The sequence below is a fragment of the Macrobrachium rosenbergii genome, chromosome 21 (genome assembly GCF_040412425.1).
Source record: "Macrobrachium rosenbergii isolate ZJJX-2024 chromosome 21, ASM4041242v1, whole genome shotgun sequence".
In the NCBI taxonomy this organism is placed as follows: domain Eukaryota; kingdom Metazoa; phylum Arthropoda; class Malacostraca; order Decapoda; family Palaemonidae; genus Macrobrachium; species Macrobrachium rosenbergii.
This window is the reverse complement of record NC_089761.1, coordinates 2702363-2720760: the sequence shown is the minus strand read 5'-3', so window position 1 is coordinate 2720760 and position 18398 is coordinate 2702363. Positions and strand designations below refer to the sequence as shown.

At 41.4% G+C, this 18398-nt stretch overlaps 2 pseudogenes; both read left to right on the top strand.

Moving 5' to 3' along the window:
* The first annotated feature begins 2008 nt into the window (after nt 1–2008).
* LOC136849959 (piggyBac transposable element-derived protein 3-like) lies at nt 2009–5957 on the top strand (annotated as a pseudogene).
* A 9158-nt stretch (nt 5958–15115) lies between these two features.
* Nucleotides 15116–18398, top strand: part of LOC136849949 (piggyBac transposable element-derived protein 3-like) — a 30384-nt pseudogene continuing 27101 nt past the window's right edge.

Here is an 18398-nt window from a genome sequence, read left to right as displayed (position 1 = left end):
CACTTGTATCCTTTTTTCTCCCATCCCTCTCTCTCTCTCTCTCTCTCTCTCTCTCTCTCTCTCTCACCGTGTATCGCCTCTCTCTCTCTCTCACCGTGTATCGCCTCTCTCTCTCTCTCTCATCGTTTTCCGAAGTTCACCCACCCGACCTCACTCATTCTCTCAAAGCAATTAAATGGACTATTTAAAGAAACGCAATAGTTTCTACAAAAATAGGTTTATTATTCAAATAACCCAACAAGAAATGAATAAAACAAAGCAAAGATTAAAATGCATAATAAATGAATTATCGAGTCAGATAACTAAACTCTAAACTGCAAAACACTTCTGATTAAAGAAGTCTCACTATGGCTAATAGCCTGAAAATATCCAAAATCACACATACTCCCAAATCAATAACTAAAGTCATGTCAAAAAAACAGTCTACCACATGTTATTCGAACCAGTCCACACTGTCCACAGACATCTGTCGGAAGAATTAAACATGATAGAAAACTCCCAAAAATATATGAAATGCAAAACACAATAATGGAAAGTGTAAAATGCATAGCCAAGATATGGCAAACGTAACATAACAAAATAATAATATAAAAAGAGGTATGAATATTCATATTAAATCTCCCACACCAGTTCAAAAGTTCATAATGATCAGAAAATCATGGTAAAAATCACAAGTTCAATTTCCTCCCATAAAAACAGAGATTTCAAACTCTACCTTATCTGCCGTTTTAAAGCCTGGATCCTCTCCAAAACTACGTCTAGACAACTGCAGTTCTATCACGTTAATGAACGATCAAACTCACTTTTAGGGCAGATTTTGGCATAATCTAGATCAAATTAACGCACGTATTCACGAATATACATAACACTTCGGAGATCACCTGACTGCCAATATTGCTGAGGTTCTCACGCAGATAGCTGAGGAATCAAACTATTTGCTGAACACAAAGATTTTACATCGAGTCTCTCGACCTAGTTCCATCTGACTCCAAAATTCTTTCATCACATCTTAAAGCATTGAAGCTATGAAATGCATATATGTATCCTTTAAAATTGTAGCAGCCATATTTTCTGAAATAAATGTATACCAGAATATGAATGTCTCAGATTTGGTACCCCTCTCTGACCTAAAGGCATTGAAATCTGCAATCATTTGAGATGAAATACAGAGGATGCATGCAGAGATTCTTTGCTCCCTTCCTTGTTTTTCCCAGTTACACTACTTTTCATGAGCTTAAGAAGTTCAAGTTCAGTCTTGTACACAACAACACCTTGGATTCTAAAGAATTCTGCTCACTGAAGTCTTTCTATACATTCACATAGGATTAATCATACTTTCAGAGATCTTGTGTGGTGAGAAGCTTCGAAAACAGATTTAATAATATTTTTACCAAAAGCACCAGATTCTACTGATACAGTTTCTGCTGCACAGGCGTCAATGTACTTACCAATAGCATCCAAGAAAACCTTAATGAGATGGAAAGAACCTAACCACAATACTATGTTGCTAAATTCATTTGGCTTGTTCATAATTATTTCACTGGCAATGTGATACACCTCTTCATCATGTGTAACAGGCAAGTGTGACTGTTCTAACTGATCAACAGCATCTTGAAAATTTTTAACCTTTTACCATCCTAGTATCTCATTTGGGATCTTTAAAATAGCTACTTTTGTGGCAGTCACCGTCAACGCATTTGAACAAGTATGAAACTGATGTTTTGGCAACTCATAGTCACACTCCTGGGCTCTTCAAAGTAGCCAGTCAGAAGCCGATACAGCCTGCCGACGATGATCTACAGTACTGGAAAGGAACCTCACTTGCACTGCAGACTTAAAATAGTGAAGACATCACACAATCACCGCTGTAATCATAGTAAGTACACAGTTACTTCATATGTTATAGTTGAATGATTTGCCTTCATTGTGAAACCAATTTCATGGTGCTGTGATTTCAGTGAAGTGCTGAAATTACTTATGGAGTTTAGACAGAGTACACTCAGCCCAAATGGGACACCAGTCCATAACAGTAAAAGAAGCCGGCATCATATGACGCCTCACACAACTTATTAGTGCTTGTTATTGCTTGTTTTATAACAATAGAGAATGATGATATTATCATTTCCTGTAATTATAGTGACATTAGGTTCATGTGCATATATACACTGTATGTTTATTATACATTTACTGCCCTACAGACAAAATTACTGCCAAACATAGTGAAGACAAAACTGCTGTAGGTTATATATAAGAATGATGTAAAGACATAAAATACTCCATGCATTTTGATTTAGTTTGTAGTTATATTAGGCTTATGTTCTTCGAGAGAGAGAGAGAGTGAATGATAGGTTTTTGTTAGGCCAAGTTACAATTATTTGTTATTACATGAATTTTAACAATTATTTTTCTTTGCAGATTAAAAGCTCTATGTTTTATTGCGGAGGGAATGCTGCCTTGGAGGAGGAGAGTCACACTGCATGGATAGCACCTGAGGACGCCGCCAGCAGTGACATCAATGTCAACCCCATGGATGACGACAGTGACGTCGACGACCCTTCCTACTTTCCTGATGATAACCATAGACAGGATAACGATTTTTACTAGCCTTCTACTTATAGCTCTGTACAAGGTAAGTATGAGGCATAGTTATATAACCAATTATTCTTTTTATCACTTCATGTAAGAAAGAACTTTAAATTTTAGGTCAAGTCTTTTGAAAGTCTTGTTGTTGTAAGGGACCTTTAAATTTTTGCCCTTTAATTGTTTTATAACAGTTATAGTACTGTATTTGTTGTCTTTTAGCGTATCAAAATAACTATATATTTGCTACACAAACTGCATTCACACACATACACTCACTCCCCACACATACACACACAAACACACATGCTCACTGCCCACACATACATACACACTCACTGCCCACACATACATACACATACAAACACACTCACTGCCCACACATGCACATACATTCATGATTCATGTACTGTTTTAGCAATGTTACTTTGTTCTTATTTCAGCTCGTAGGGTCGGTGTTGTGGTCCCTCAGCATATGCCAGTGGAAGATGATGCTGACGTTCACCCTTCCTCTAAGAGACCTTGGGCTCGACAGTGGAAGAAGAAAGACCTCAGTACCCAACCCCTGCCTGAGTATGTTCACTCACATCTTGACTTCATGAAGCAACCTTACAAGTATTGCACGCAGTTCTTCATGTCCAGTTTGAGGGAACACATCATCTACCAGAGTAATCTGTATTCCAGACAGAAGGATGTGGGCAGCACCTTCAATATGACAGAGGGCAAATTCATGGTTTTCCTGGGCCTCATCATGTTCATGGGCTGGTTTCTATGCCTGGTATAGTGGACTACTGAGCTGTCAAGACTAGGATTCCTCAAGTTACTGACTTCATGTCTAGGAACCGCTTCAAGGCAATTCGTTAGAACCTGCACTTCAATAACAATGACCATGCAGTAGGATCACAGGACAGGTTCTTCAAGGTGTGTTCCCTCTTCACTAAGGTTACCAGGCAGTTCCTGAAGGTTGCTGAGGCTCCTGTGCAATCTATTGATGAGGTCATGGTTGCATACAAGGGGACCATGGCTGGTAACCTTCACCAGTATGTAGCCAAGAAGCTGGACAAGTGGGGCTACAAACTCTTCTGCCGTTCCAGCGTCGATGGATTTGTCCATGATTCTCTTTTGTACGGTGGGGGAGTCTACCTTTCTGAGCCACCATACAAGAGTGTCTGAAGAGGGGAAGATGTCAGTCACTACAACTTTGCTGTGTATGCTGACAACTACTTCACCAATATAGGGTTGGTTGGGTACTTGAGGTCGCAGTATAGATGCTGGTATGTGGGCACTGCCAGGGAGAACAGAGTTGGCTATCCACCCCTGCAGTATGTCAAGGAGATGAGCAATAAGTCAGTACCCAGGGACACACTGGACTATGTCTCTGCTGATGGCATCCTTGTTGCTAGATGGAAGGACAACAGCATGGTGACGATCTTGTCCACTGATGTTGGCAAGGAGCCTGTGGGTGAAGTGGAACGGTATGACAAGGAAGTGAAGAAGAAGGTTCCTGTGCCTTGTCTATCATCAACAAGTACAACGGTCGCATGGGTGGCACTGACAAGAGCGACACATTGACCCACATCTACGAGACCCCCTTCAAACCAAAGAGGTACTACATGAGGCTCTTTGCATACATCCAGGACTTGGTTATCTGCATTTTCTGGATCCTGTACAAGAGGGACTGTTTAGCATTCCAGTGCAACCCTATGCCCCTTAAGGAGTTCCACCTTGACATCTCCTTTTGGCTGCAGAGCTTCAAGAACTCCAGCATCAAGGTCACCAAGAATTCCCTTGGAACCCGAGATATCCCTGTACTTAAGCAGGGCCAACGTGCAGTCGTGCCTAGCATTGAGTCCTGCCAGGATGCCACTTCTCTCCATATGCCAAAGCATGTCAAGGTTAGACAGACATGCAAGTTCTGTTCTGGGAAGGGCCACATTCACAGGTCCTGTTGGGTGTGTGATGAGTGTAAGGTGGCAACTGTTTTGCAATGTTCCATAGGGTAGGGAAGTAATTGTAAATAATAAATAACTAAACCATCTCAGTTTCTTTTATACAGTTATAATTAAATTTAAAATAGACAGTCATGATAGGTAAAAAAAAATCATGAAAACAGGTTAAAAATCATGAAAAAAAGTTATCAAACTTAACATAGCAAAGAGTTTATGAAAGTCATATGCATGCCTTATTTGGAAAAGTAAGTACTGGTACAAAAAAGTTGGAAAATAATCATTATGAAAGGTTTAATAGGTGAGTAAATCAATAATGGTATCATTCTGAAAAAGTTGACCATTACAGTCCAAAGTATCCCATACAGGCTGAGCATGGTCTCTCTAAACTCGCCCGAGGCATCCATACGGGATACTTCATTTCAAGCGATTATTGCACAAATTTTGCAAGATATCAAAAAAGAATGAAACAGTCTTCTATTTGTCTGTATAATAACGTACTAAAAGTGTTTTTTGAAATTTCCCATAAAACTTAAGGTGGACTTTAAAGGGTTAAATGCAGTGTATACAGTTGCATGTTCAGTAAGAGGATATGGTAGGACTGGCAAAAACCCAATGATTTTCTGTGCAATTTCCTCATCTGTCATTAGGGCATTAAAAGCACTCCAGTTGAATATTGTTTGTTCTGGACAAACTTCACGAAACTCTTCACTGATATATGACAGATCTAATCTACTCACAGTCCATGCAATATCCTTGTTCCTAATTTTCTGATATTCAAGAGCACTCATTTTGTATAGACTACTGGATACCTCATATTGCACAGAGAGTCTTGGTTTCTTGGAAATTTTATTGTAACTTCAAAGCTCCTGACAAGCCAGTTCCTGATTGAATTGCATTTCCTGGTGGATGAAACTTGTCTCTAATATATTTGGCTTCCCTAGCTTCTGGGACTCTTTTTTTGTTTGTCCCGCATTAGAATAAGGACAATATCAAGACTTTGCCCAATACCTGTAAGTGTGGCTTCTTCATTGTCAAAGTTATCAAATTCACCTATGGTGAAATTGGATGGGTTAATATGGCTCGGAAAAGGAACATAATTCTTACTTACTTCACTAACATATAATGCCATGTCTGAGTGGTATTTTATTAGTTCATCATAGCTATTGGCCAGTCCAAACTGATTTTACTAGAAATGAGAACTTTGGACCTGGATACGCAATAAATGGATTCAGAATTCATCATGTGTAATGGGGGACGTTCTCTACCGTTATGCAATATATAGAACACAATTTGATACACAGCTAATATTGTCCTCATCTTTGAAGAATATGGTTCAGTGTCCTCCTGACACGATGCACTGATGTTGTAACTGGTTCTTGCCTCAAGGTCAATATTAAAAAGGGTCGAGAAGAAATCTTTAATCTCTGATGGAATCACAATGTTGTCATAGGAGTTTTGTAGTTCATTGGCATCACAAAATTTATCATTCAAATCAAAATCCTCTCTTAGAAAAACATTCCACACTTCCTGAAGTCTACTCCTGATTCTTCATTTTGCTGTTTTCCTCCAGCTCTGTTCAAACAAGGATTTTGGACATTATCTAGTGTGTCATAATTTTTTACAAGTTGAGAAAGTAAATGTGGGTGCAGATTTTGCACCCCTTTAAGATACTTTCAAATACATTGTTTATGGTAGTATAAATCAGTCGCAAGAACAGAATTTGCATCATGGAGATCATATTATATTAGTGAAGACTTCATCCTGGAGAGCTGGTGCTTCTTTCAAAAACTTTTCTGCTCTACTCTTTTCGGCTATATAGTACTTTTCATATGTATTACTATGTTTAGCAGTTCCACATATGATGCACGGTTTGGAGAAGATACTGACATTCTCTGTCCGGCATGCTGGATCACGTGAGGAGGACACAATAGACCTTGACTTTCGTTCCCCAGAAGAGCTCAATGCACAATGCTTTTGCTGTATTTAAGAGTGTGTACTTTTTATAGCAGTCATTGCTTACATCATACACAATTTTACTATGATCAATCTGCTTCAGACGTCCCAAAACAATATCATTTCTGACACCATGCTGAATGTGTTCCGAGTTGGGTCCACCTTCTGGCAGATTATGCACTTCTCTTAATCGACTATTGTCTGTAATGGTGGGGAAACTGTCCTCTCGTTTTTTTAGGTAATGTAGCCATGACAACTTTGCCTGCAAAGGAGTAACTGATTTTAGTAGCAGGAAAGAAAAAAGAAAAGCTTAAAAGGCCTAATCTCCCAACCCATCTAAAAAGAGTAAAATCATAGACATTTAGAACATGCATGTACTAGAAATAAGATGAAATGGTAGCAAAATACAAAATTTTTACTACAGATAATCAATTACTCAAAATAGCAAGACGATGACTCGAGAAATTAATTTTTCGATATTTAGCACAAAATATTAGCAGACCTAAGGGGTAATGTATATCAAAACTGAGCTCTACTGATTTATAAAACTTTCCAACTCTCTACTCGTCAGAAATAAAACAAATATTTAGGCATACATAAAATATTTGCCTGTCAGAGGAATAATTTAGTTTCCGGTGACCTTGACCTTTGTCATATCATGTCAGCTTTGCATTCAAAATGTAGAATGTGTCCCAGGCAACATTTTGAGTGTTCATTCATGTCTATATGTTCTTTCATTGAAAAGTTATTGCAATTCTAATTTCCTCTACCCCTAATTATTGACGCATCTGACGGAGCTAGAATTTCTTACAAATCGTTGAGTAATAACATTACTGCGCGGTTTGAGAATGTCTACCCTCGCTAAAAGTATACCTAAAGGCATCCCCCAACAAAATCAGTGGGTAATTTTCGGGGCCCCTTTAACCCCTAAAATACCCCTTGGCTCCAGGACTAAACGCTTCCATTTTTAAATTTGCCCTAATTTTGTCTCCCATTTTTTAATAAGCGCAATTGATGAAAAAATTACTGTGGACTAATAAAGTATCTGTGAAATATAGTATTTATAATTCATTATGATTAACTTTAACTAAGGTCACCAAATTTAATTTTCTTACTCGTTTCATATTGGAAGTGGTAGTACTTGAGAGTATGACATTAATGGATTATAAAAGGAATGATATGCAATAGCGAAAGCTTTCTGATTTGTGTGAGTAGGTGTGTGCAACCAAAGTGAACGCAAGAGTCCTTGACCTACAAAGAAGACAATGGGTGGGTGAGAGAGGTCTGAGAGGCTTCCCAACACTCCCGCGAAGTCGAATTCAGCTGATTGACTTGATTGCCAATTGCTGTTCTTGGGTCGAGGATGCTCATCCATTATACAGACATCTTCAATTATAGAAGCTCTGTTTGAGACTAATCGCTACAGAGAGAGAGAGAGAGAGAGAGAGAGAGAGAGAGAGAGAGAGAGAGAGCATTTGTTAAAGAAATGGACAATGCAAAAAATAGCTCATCTATGATTTCCTTGGGTACCCGAAATAGGTGAACTGTTTCAGTGTTTTTCTCCTCGTTCCCCTTTATGCAACAGCTAACATATATTTAGCGTTTCTGCCTTTTGCGTTATCATATTAGCTTGTGCATAATAAGTGTTTGTTTAATTTTGCTTTGTTTATTTATTTCTTGTTTCTTTTCCTTTACTTGTTTACTTCTCATTTTTCATCATATCTCTTTTCAAAGAATCAACAATTTTTAAAGGAATACTGCTCAGTCAATTCATAGATGAAATTTCCTCTTACAATCTCCTCTGGTTATCTTGAGTTTTCATGTTTCCTTTTTGGGCACAGTGAATTTTCCTTTTTTAATTAAAAGCCTTTGGAGAGTATATATATAAAATATATATATATATATATATATATATATATATATATATATATATATATATATATATATATATATATATATATATATATATATGTCACAGGATTGCTCACTTCTAATCATCTGTGGGAGGGAGAACATACCTGACAGCAGAGAGGGTAGGTAGAGCGACAAGCCTTGGAGTGAGAGGAGAGTTTTAGCAATTATCTGACACAACCCTCTTCAAGGGTTGGGCTTTATGTGACCCGAAGGAACACACCTGGGGTAGGTAGCTGTTTCTCTGTCTAAATCTCCAAATTTAATTAAGCTCCTGCTGAGTTTTCCTCCTTTTCCTTAATCAGTAGGTATATGCTGATGACACTGCCCAAAGCGATGCCCCAAGCAAAATATGAGGCCTAATAAGGTGAAGGCTTCCTCCATCTTCAATTCAGTCAACTTTCAACCAAGGGCAACCTCTGCCTGGGTGGGCCCCGACCCATGGGCTGTGGAACTCACCTTTCTACAATAAAACTTGGATCACCTCTATGTAAAGTTGTGTGCAAGCAATAACAGGAAGCAAAGATGGTATGTGCCACGTAAAGGAATTGGTTGGCCAGTGTCTTTCATCATCTCTCTCTCTCGCATTTTATCGCTCAAGTAAATTCGTTGTCTCTTTGACTTGAACAATGAATTGCTATACCCAGTTTGTAATTTCTTGGATAGTGCATAATGTAATTTTCTCACCTTGCTAAGATGTGAGTAAAGGAATTCCCTCAATTTTGCATTAACTCACTTATAGAGAATTTGTAGCTCAGTATTAGTCCTATCTGGAATTGTCTCATTTCCAGGAGTGTTATCAATTCAGTTACTTGCACAGCCGTGCCTCTGTGTTCCCGATTGCATGAAGAAATCCGCCCATATCTAGGCTGATAGAAAATCATTGCCTATCGGCTTGGGGACCATTTGCAAACGGCCATTATTCATACATTTGATGCGTTGTCAGTCACTCAGTAATTGCTGCTGTGTCCTTTTTCCATTTGTTATTTTAGTGAGAGTGTCAGTTTTTTCCCTGTTATATTTACCATGTTGTGTGTGTGTAAAAATAAACCAGTGTTAAGAAAAACATTTTCGCTTGACGACCTTACATTTGTTAATTATTCTTGCAATTATTCTGTTTGTGGGCTTACGAGGGGTTTTCTAAGGCCAAGTTTATTAAAGTAAAGACAGCCACACATTCATCTCCCCTCGTAATCCATAACACTGACGATCTTGCCAGCATTTTACTAATTAACGGGAATTATATTTAATGCAAATAACTCAAGTGAAATCGCCCCAGCCTCCATCCTTAGCAATTGAAACTAACTTGATATAATTCTACGAAAGGCAATCTGGAACCAGGAACGGAAGGTACAGTAATGTGATTTTAGAACCAAGGTGTTTTAATTTGTTTATCGCGCTTTTGATAGGTAGGAAATTAGTAATTTAATGCATGGCATATTTTGACTTTTGTGATTAGAAAGGAAATTCAGTAGGGAAAGCGAGGATAAACACAAAAAGCAGCGGAGCATTTAAAGTTAGCAATGCATGAAAAAAAGATCTGAGAATTTTTCAGTGCTGATAGACAGAGCACTCCCAGTCAGGAGTGGTGAGTTATCGAGTTAGAGTTTTCTTGCCATTTGCATGTCGCCACAACTTTGCATGAAATTAGCTAGCCGTGATAGGTGGTAGTGAACCATTAGAGGTGAGCTCAGTGCTTGTTCATCGAGAGAAAAAGTGTGCATTTTTCTCTTTGAGTGGAATTTTTTCATCCACGAGGCATAGGAATACCGCAGTTGGCAACTCACCCACATGTCGGTGTATCAGCCACCAGTCTGCAATGCTCAGCTGACAAGCAGTGCGTCATTTGATTTCACTCACAAGAAAATCTCGCTAAATCTCACAATTCTTAGCCTTAGCATAGTAGGTGTGCTATTTGTATATCATTTACCTAATATCTGATTGATTTTAACTTGCACAAGGTAGACCAGTATATGTAAGTCAGCATCTCGTATCCAACTAAAGTTTCGTTGCTTTGTTCTTTGTGTGTGAATGCATACACATTCATCCACGTGGCTAGTAACCATTAAGTTTGCTCGCTCCACTGCGCACCCGACCAAGTGCATACGGTTTGGCCTGGAACTGTCATAACAAGAAGGCAATCTTGAGGCAGTAGTCAGCTGCCAAACGCATAAAACCAAGCAAGCATGAACTGTCATACCAAAGCCGCCATTTTGGAGTAATGGTTATCTGTCAGAACGCGCCACTGGCCTGTCATTTCCTTCATAATACCTACTGCTCACTGTAACGTATGTCTTTTCACTTTAGCGTGCAAGCAAAGCACACCCTTATATTTTAACTTGATAGCGTAGTCAGTCTTAATTTTAAAAGAACCCAGACTTCATGTATCCATTCTTACGCTAAGTCAACTCATTCAGTCGAGAAAGAATTTTCAATATCTTTAACCAATGTGGCATTATTTTACCCAAACTATGGGAAGCATGATTAGGTAACCATTGTTTTATAATAATCAAGTCCTCAAATCAGCAAACAAAAATTTACGTGTCAGATATTAGCCTAATCTCTGAAATCATGTCTTTTATAAAGGCACTGTGTCATGAATGTTGATTTTTTGCTATGCCTCGGACAAGAGGATTTAATTATTGTTTCAAGTAAAAAAACCCATTAATGTACTAGGCAGCCATTTTTCTGATTCTCCAGTTTCATATATATTCCTGGTGGGAAATTTACAAACTTATTCGTAGCCTGTACTTACTTATCATTGCACTTGTTGTGCTAACTTTATTTTCTTTTTTTGTGTGTGTGTTGCCCACACTGCTTATTCTCATGTCATTGTTGCAATACATGTTTATTTGTTCAATTTCACCATGTTCTAATTGAACAACACCTCATCTCCGAGTTACCACTGTGTCCACGGGCAAGTTAAGCATTTTAATATGCCTAATTGTGTTGCTTCTCTAAACAGTGTATATCATTACTCATATCATGATCATTATGGTTTATGTTTTTATAGCATTACTCTAGATTCACATTTTAATTATTTCTTTCAAGATCTAATGATAAATAGTACAAAATCAACAGTTAATATCAGTCCCACATACTTCTCCATGATTTCTAGAAAATTCCCGAATGAAGTAAAACTAGACTTTTCCAATGTTAGGTTTCCTTTTGCAGTATTTTTGCCTATTCTTGGAAAAAATATATCCACCAGATTTGAAGTTTTCCTCTTTTATTAATTCCAGTGATAATTTCTTTTATATGCATATAGTTGTTCCGGCACGATATACAAGCCATTGGTCCATTACACTAGGAATTACTTTCAGCAAAGCTGAAACGGCGTTGAACTTTCGAACAAAGTGGTTAGGCTAGGTTCCAGGCAGGTGCTTCGGTCTCTTGAGTCCGAGCATCTGGCGAAACAGAGAGAAGCTCCATGTACAGTCTTCTGTAGAGGTTCCAGCCTTGAAGAGGACTGGGGCCCATCAAGAGGACAGCATAAATTCTTGTCAGCCAGCCGCATGTTCAACTCCACCCAGTCACCAATCATGTTGGTGTGACCGGCCTGGCTTGGTCAAGTTGAGAGCTCGGCTCAGCTCGCATGAACCACTATGCCTCCTCAGGATAGTGCTTCACAGAGGCAAGAGCACTCTCCTGGACCTGGGTTGCCATCATCACTGTGGGTTGATGACCGCCCTCGCCCTTTCCACCTGCTGGTTCCGCCAGTAGGACTGGCGCAGGTGCCTGATCCTCCTCACCTGTCCCCCTCAACCTCCTGGGGTTTCCCTGGGAGAGGCAAGTTGGACAGGAGGATTCCTCTCCCAGAGTTCGACTACAAGGCATACATCCCTCCCGGATCAACTAGGGTCATACACCCTCGTAGTGCAGGAAGGATCCAAGGGGTCTTCTGAGTCTCTCCTCCTGTTGGGAGAGTAGATTGGGAGGACCGCACCCTGGAAGGACTTGAGGGCTCTCTCCCAGGATGTGGACACCCCAAAATACAGAGGACTTCTGCAGAGGTCAGGCTCTGATCTGTCAGAACAACGACGTTGGGGGAAGGGACGACGGCCTCATCTGTGGATTGTCCTTTGTGCCTCAAATCCTTCTGGGGTCTGGAAAAGGAACCCAAGGTTTCAGTGGGCTGCTGTGGTCCATGCTTGCCAAAGGAGCTCTCGATCAAGTGAATAAATCTTGTTTCCAGGCAAGATAATTCACTTCAATTGAACCGTTTGGATAAGCTGCTTCCTCCTCCTGTGCCTCGACAGAAGCGCTTCTGTACACCCCTCGGAGAGGGCATTGCCAACCAAACAGGTTGACCTAGACCCGTGCATTTAGACCCGGGTCTCTTGCTGCAACAGCTTACTGTGGAAGGATCTCTCTTTTTGCAGCAAGAAGCAGCAACTCTGAAAGCCACCGCTATGGCGGTTTTCCAGGCAGTCTCCTGGCTGGATCTGTTGTCATTGGCAGTATCCTAAGTGGCTGCCTCCTCGGTGCTATCATGGCTGGGGAGGACCCCACTTTTAGGAGGCTGTACCAGTCTGGAGTTAGAGCCATTTCTTACCTTGTCCACCAGATGGCAAACCTGTGCACAAAACTGATGTTAAAGAGAAGAGACACTGTCCTTTCTTGTTTCGCCAGGTCTGTAGGTCCCGGAGTCGGCAATGACCCTACGGAATGGACCAATGCTGAGTTCTGCCTCTCCCTTCCCTAGAGAGCTGGTAGATGCTGCAGTGGAAAAGCAATGGGCCAAAGACAGCGACTGCCTTGTCATTCAGGCAGTTGCCAAAACCTCCGGGTCTTCATGCTCCACTGCGGCTTGGCCTCCGGCCAGGCAAGCACTTCCTCAGCCCCGAGAAATCCCAGACTTCGAAGGGTTCCCGCAGGAACACCCAGCCTTCTTCTTCCACCAGGAAGGGCGAGCACTCATGCCCCTTTCAGCCCTCTTTTCAGTCCAGTAAAGGGGCAACATGAAGAGGAAGAAGTTGAAACACTAGGGACAGTATTCTCCTGCATCTGCTGCCAGTGGTGGGGTGCCTATCAAGCCATTGGGCAACATGGCAGTGATATGGACTCAAAACCTGGATAGTGGATGTCCTTCGAGAGGAATATCTATTCCTTTGAGTCTCGGCCACCCTTACCAACTCTCTGGTCTGTCTCCGTACCTAAGTTCCTGGTTCAACAAAGGATCTCACACTCATGCAAGAAGTGCAAGCCATGCTGAGCAAGGGTGCTGTGGAAGTCATGTTGGTTGATCCCCAGGCTTTTTACAGCTGTGTCTTTCTCTTTCCCTTGAACCAATTCGTTCAGCCAGACTCAGTCCATGATGGAGACGGCTTGTTCCATGCTCACCTCCATCAGGGAGAGCGACTTCATGCTTATGGTGGATCTTAAGGATGCATCCATCCATCCGTCCTCCAGCAAGTACCTTTGCTTTATCCTTGGGAGATGGTGTTCAATTCAGGGCACTCTGTTTCAGGCTCTCGACCTCTCCCCAGGTGTTCACACAAGTGTTCACCATAGTATCAGCTTGAGCCCATTTGCACGCGATTCGTCTATTGAGGTATCTCGATGATTGGCTGGTCGTGGCGAGCTCCGCTCACGGATGCTTCAGGACAGGGATCGCTCCTCGAGTTTTGTCATGATCTAGGAATCGTAGTAAATCTTGAGAAGTCAGATCTCACCTCCCAAGCAGAGGATAAAGTACTTGTGCATGCTGATAGATATGGTAGCAGCAAGAGTGTTCCCTTGGACTCTTGTATCAGCAGGTTCAGGAAGGGCACAGGTGTTCCTGTCTCGACAGGAGCAGCCAGTGCGCAATGGCAAGTCATCATTGATCACCTGTTGCCAATGGAGAAGCTGGTCCCTCATGGGCGTCTACACCTTCGGTCCCTACAGTGGCGACTGAAGGAGCACTGGTTCCAGTCTCGAGACCCCAGTCCTTTCTCATAACTCTTTCAAAGGAGGTGAGATGACCAAGACTGGCGGATGGATGACAGGAACACTCTTAATAGGAGTATGCCTACATACTCCCCTTCTGAACATGCTTCTGTTCTCAGATGCATCGATCAAGGGATGGGACACACACCTGGAGGAGTCACTGACTTCGGGAGTTTGCCACCAAGACAACAAGCACCTTCACATCAACATCCTGGAACTCGAGGCGGCCTTTCTAGTCCTCGAAGAGTTTCAGGATCGAGTGATGGGACACTCTGTGGTGTTGACGAGCGACAACACCATGGTACTGGCATACATCAACAGGCAAGGGGTCCTAGTGTCCCTTCCGCTTCACCAGTTGACAACGCCTGTGCATGAATGGGCTCTGGCCCATTCAGTAGAGCTCTCAGCCAAGTACATTCCAGGCAAGAGGAAGGTAGTGGCAGACAAGCTCTACCACCAGAATCAGGTGTTAGGGACAGAGTGGTCCCTTCACCCAGACATAGCAAAGAGGTTGTTTGATCTTTTAGGCGTCCAATCATAGATCTGTTCACCACCCGACACAACAGGAAACTTCAGGTCTCCTGTTAGGTCATGCCAGACCCATGGGCCACTGCAGGGAACACATTCCATCACCCGTGGGACAACCTCGATGTCTGCACTTTTCCTCAATTTTGTCTGATTCTCAAGGTGATCAGCCAAGTGATGATCACCCTGAATCTCAGGATGATTCTGGTGGCTCCCAAATTGCCCCAGGCTGTATCCCAACCTGCTAGCTCTTCTTTCGAGAGGCAATGAGACAGATTCCTCCCTGGCCCAACCTGCTGTATCAACCCCATCGTATAGCGGTGCCGCCAGGCAGTACAGTCCCTATGTCTTCACGGCTGGTGGTTATCCAGCATCTCCCTGCGAGCAAGAGGCTTTTTGTGTCATGCAGCAATGGAGATGGCTGGACACCTCAGGCACTCCTCTGCGCTGTATACCAGGGAAAGTGGGCTGTCTTCTGTGGTTGGTGTTGTACACGGGGTATCTCTCCGGTAGGAGCTACTGCTCAGCAGGTCGCAGACTTTCTCATCTTTCTTCGCCAAGAGAAGCTTCTCTCCATTTCAGCCGTAAAGCCTACAGAGCCACACTCGGCCCAGTCTTGTGGCTGAATGGGGTAGGTATCTCCTCTTCTTTCGAGATTTCTCTACTGATGAGAAGCTGAGAGGTCTTGCCTACCCAGGGGCCTCAGGCCCCTGCATAGATGTGACTTTCTTTCTAAGGAGCCTGACTCATGCACCGCACAAGCCTTTAAGAGAGTCGTCAGACAGGGATCTGACCCTAAAGACCATCTTCCTGCTTGCCCTGGCATCAGCAAAGAGTAGGAGAATTTCACAGACTTTCCTTCGATGTTAAACACTCATGGGGGATGGGGATCAATTATACTCTCGATTTAGTCCCAGACTTCATAGCGAAGACTCAGAACCCATCAGTCCTTGACACTCAGGTTCAAGTCATTCGATCACCTCCCTAGAGGACTTTGTATGTAATGACCCAGACTAGAGGCTACTGTGTCCTGTCAGAGTGCTGCAGCGCTATCTGAAGAGAATGCGCCATCTCTGGCCCGGGTGTTGACGACTCTTCATTGGTGCTGGCTTGACCAAGAAAGAGATGTCCTAGAACATGATTTCTTTCTGGCTTTGTGAGATGATTAAGAGAGCATATCCTTCTGCTAGAGAAGATGACACAGGTACCTTTCGTCTGAGAGCTCACGAAGTCTGGAGCATCAGTCCAACCCTCACATTCCGGAAGACCCGTCAGTTCCTCAGGTATTGAAAGCAGGGTGTGGTCTCAACAGAACACCTTTACTTCTTTCTGCCTTCAGGATATTGCCCACAAGTCCTTGGACACCTTTTCCTTTTGACCTGTGGTGGCTGCTCAACAAGTTGTGTAGCTTACCTGACTCCTCTAACAGGACAGGGTTGCATCTTGCCTAAATGTGTGGTTGTGGATGTGGGAATGAGTGTGGGAGTGACTGGCCTCTCCTTCTTCTCTTCATCCTGGCTCTCTTCCTGCAGGCAGAGAGCGGATGTGTGTCACATGCTGGACCTGGCAGTCGATGCAGGTAAGCATACACTTCGAGCTTCCGTGATATTTCTTTTCAGGATCATGGAAGCAAACCCACTCCTTCCTCTAGCAATAGGAGGAAGGAGATCATGACAATAAGACAAACCTGATACTTGTATTTGCCTTACTTACGACGACTTTTAAGGTTCATCCTAGCCTATTTTTGTATGAAACGAGGTCTTCCCACACATATGAAAAGCCTAGAAGTCTGACAATTGATCTCGCGTTTCCCTGCAGCTCAGCCACTTTGTCAAGGTAAGTTTAACCTTCCTCGCTCTATCGACCAGGAAGGAACTCAAGGTGAAGTAGAACTCCAGTCAGTTCACAGAGACTCACCAGATTCCTCCTCCAACCAGTGAGTCTTCCTAATGTAAAGGGACCGATGGTTTGTGTATCTTGTCAGGAACAAATCACAATTTTTAAAGGAAATTGTATTTTCCTAACTATATAAACCAGAGGTCCTTTGCATTACATTTTCATGATCACCTCATGTCATCCCTGAATCTGACACCTCCCAGACGGTAGTTAACTGCCTAACCACGTTGTTTGAAAGTTCAACGGCCGTTTTCAGCTTTGCTGAAAGTAATTCCTAATGTAAAGAACCTCAGGTTTGTATAGTTAGAAAAATACAATCTATTTAAAAAAACTGTTATTTTAACGACTATCAGGCATTAACTTTTTTGGTCAATAGTTAAAACAGCCTGAGAATAGTTTATCTCAAGATCTTGCAGCAGCTCCAGGTCCCCTAATGTACTGTACGTGAATCCAGTCTTCCTTCTTCAAAACTCTCCAAAACATCTTTTGTTATTACATGAAAATTACTTCGGTTGATGCTTGGCATTTTTATTCATGCATTCATTTCATTTTCGACGGAAAGGCTATGACCTAAAGATCACCTATACCATTTGGTTTTGAATTTAGCATAAACTTTTATATGACATTGTACATTCAATGAAGTTTCTTCACTGTAACACCGGCTGTAATATGTTATTTGTATATCAAGTTAACTTATCTGAAAATAATTATTAAAAATCAGTTTTTATGGTTTTAAATTTAAACTCACAAACCTTAAAATTTCTAACAGAAATTCTCTCTCTCTCTCTCTCTCTCTCTCTCTCTCTCTCTCTCTCTCCTTTTCAACCTTTAAAACAGTGACTGGCTTCACTGAAGAAAGAAATACTTCTAATTCGGTCGTGATTGATTCAGGCGGAATTACGATCATTAATGATTTTCTTCAGAGGGGTCGGTTCGTGTTCCCTCAAGTGGAAGAGAGCATTTTTAAAATCAAGATGCAGAGATAGCAGAAAGATAGAGAGCCAGAGTCTGAATGTCCCTTTGTGGGATATGAGAGAGAGAGAGAGAGAGAGAGAGAGAGAGAGAGAGAGAGAGAGAGAGAGAATTTTATTTATATAAAAAATTTATATAACACCAAAATTTGTCTTCCTGTGTATGACATGAAATAAGAATATTGCCTTGCTTTGAGAGTGGAAAATATGAAGAATTGGCATACATCGTTAACCTCTAGTTAGGTACCATTTTAATTTTTCTTTTACATAATTATGTTGACTTTCTTAATACATTTATTACCAATTAAAATAAATTGTGCAAATAGTTCTAGAAAGATATAAATACTGTAGTTGTATTAAATGCCTAAGCAAGGTTAAAGAGATTATCTCTTCATTCCTTGTATTTGTTACTGTTCCTGCTTTTATTACACATTTAGAAAAAGTTTTTTAAAAATCTTCAAAATAACAGTATTCCCTGTTTACCTGCTGAATAGACCTTTTAGCGGTTCAGATTTTTTTTTTTTTTTTTTTTTTGTCGGGTAACGCACATCCAGCTGCAGCATAGAGATTTGCTAAACTCTTTAGAGTTCTTAGCCTGTTGGTGGAGGATGACCAAGCCTTATTTTTCTGTACTCTTTGAATCTTAATTGCTAAGTATATTATTGCAGTAGTCTTCATGTCT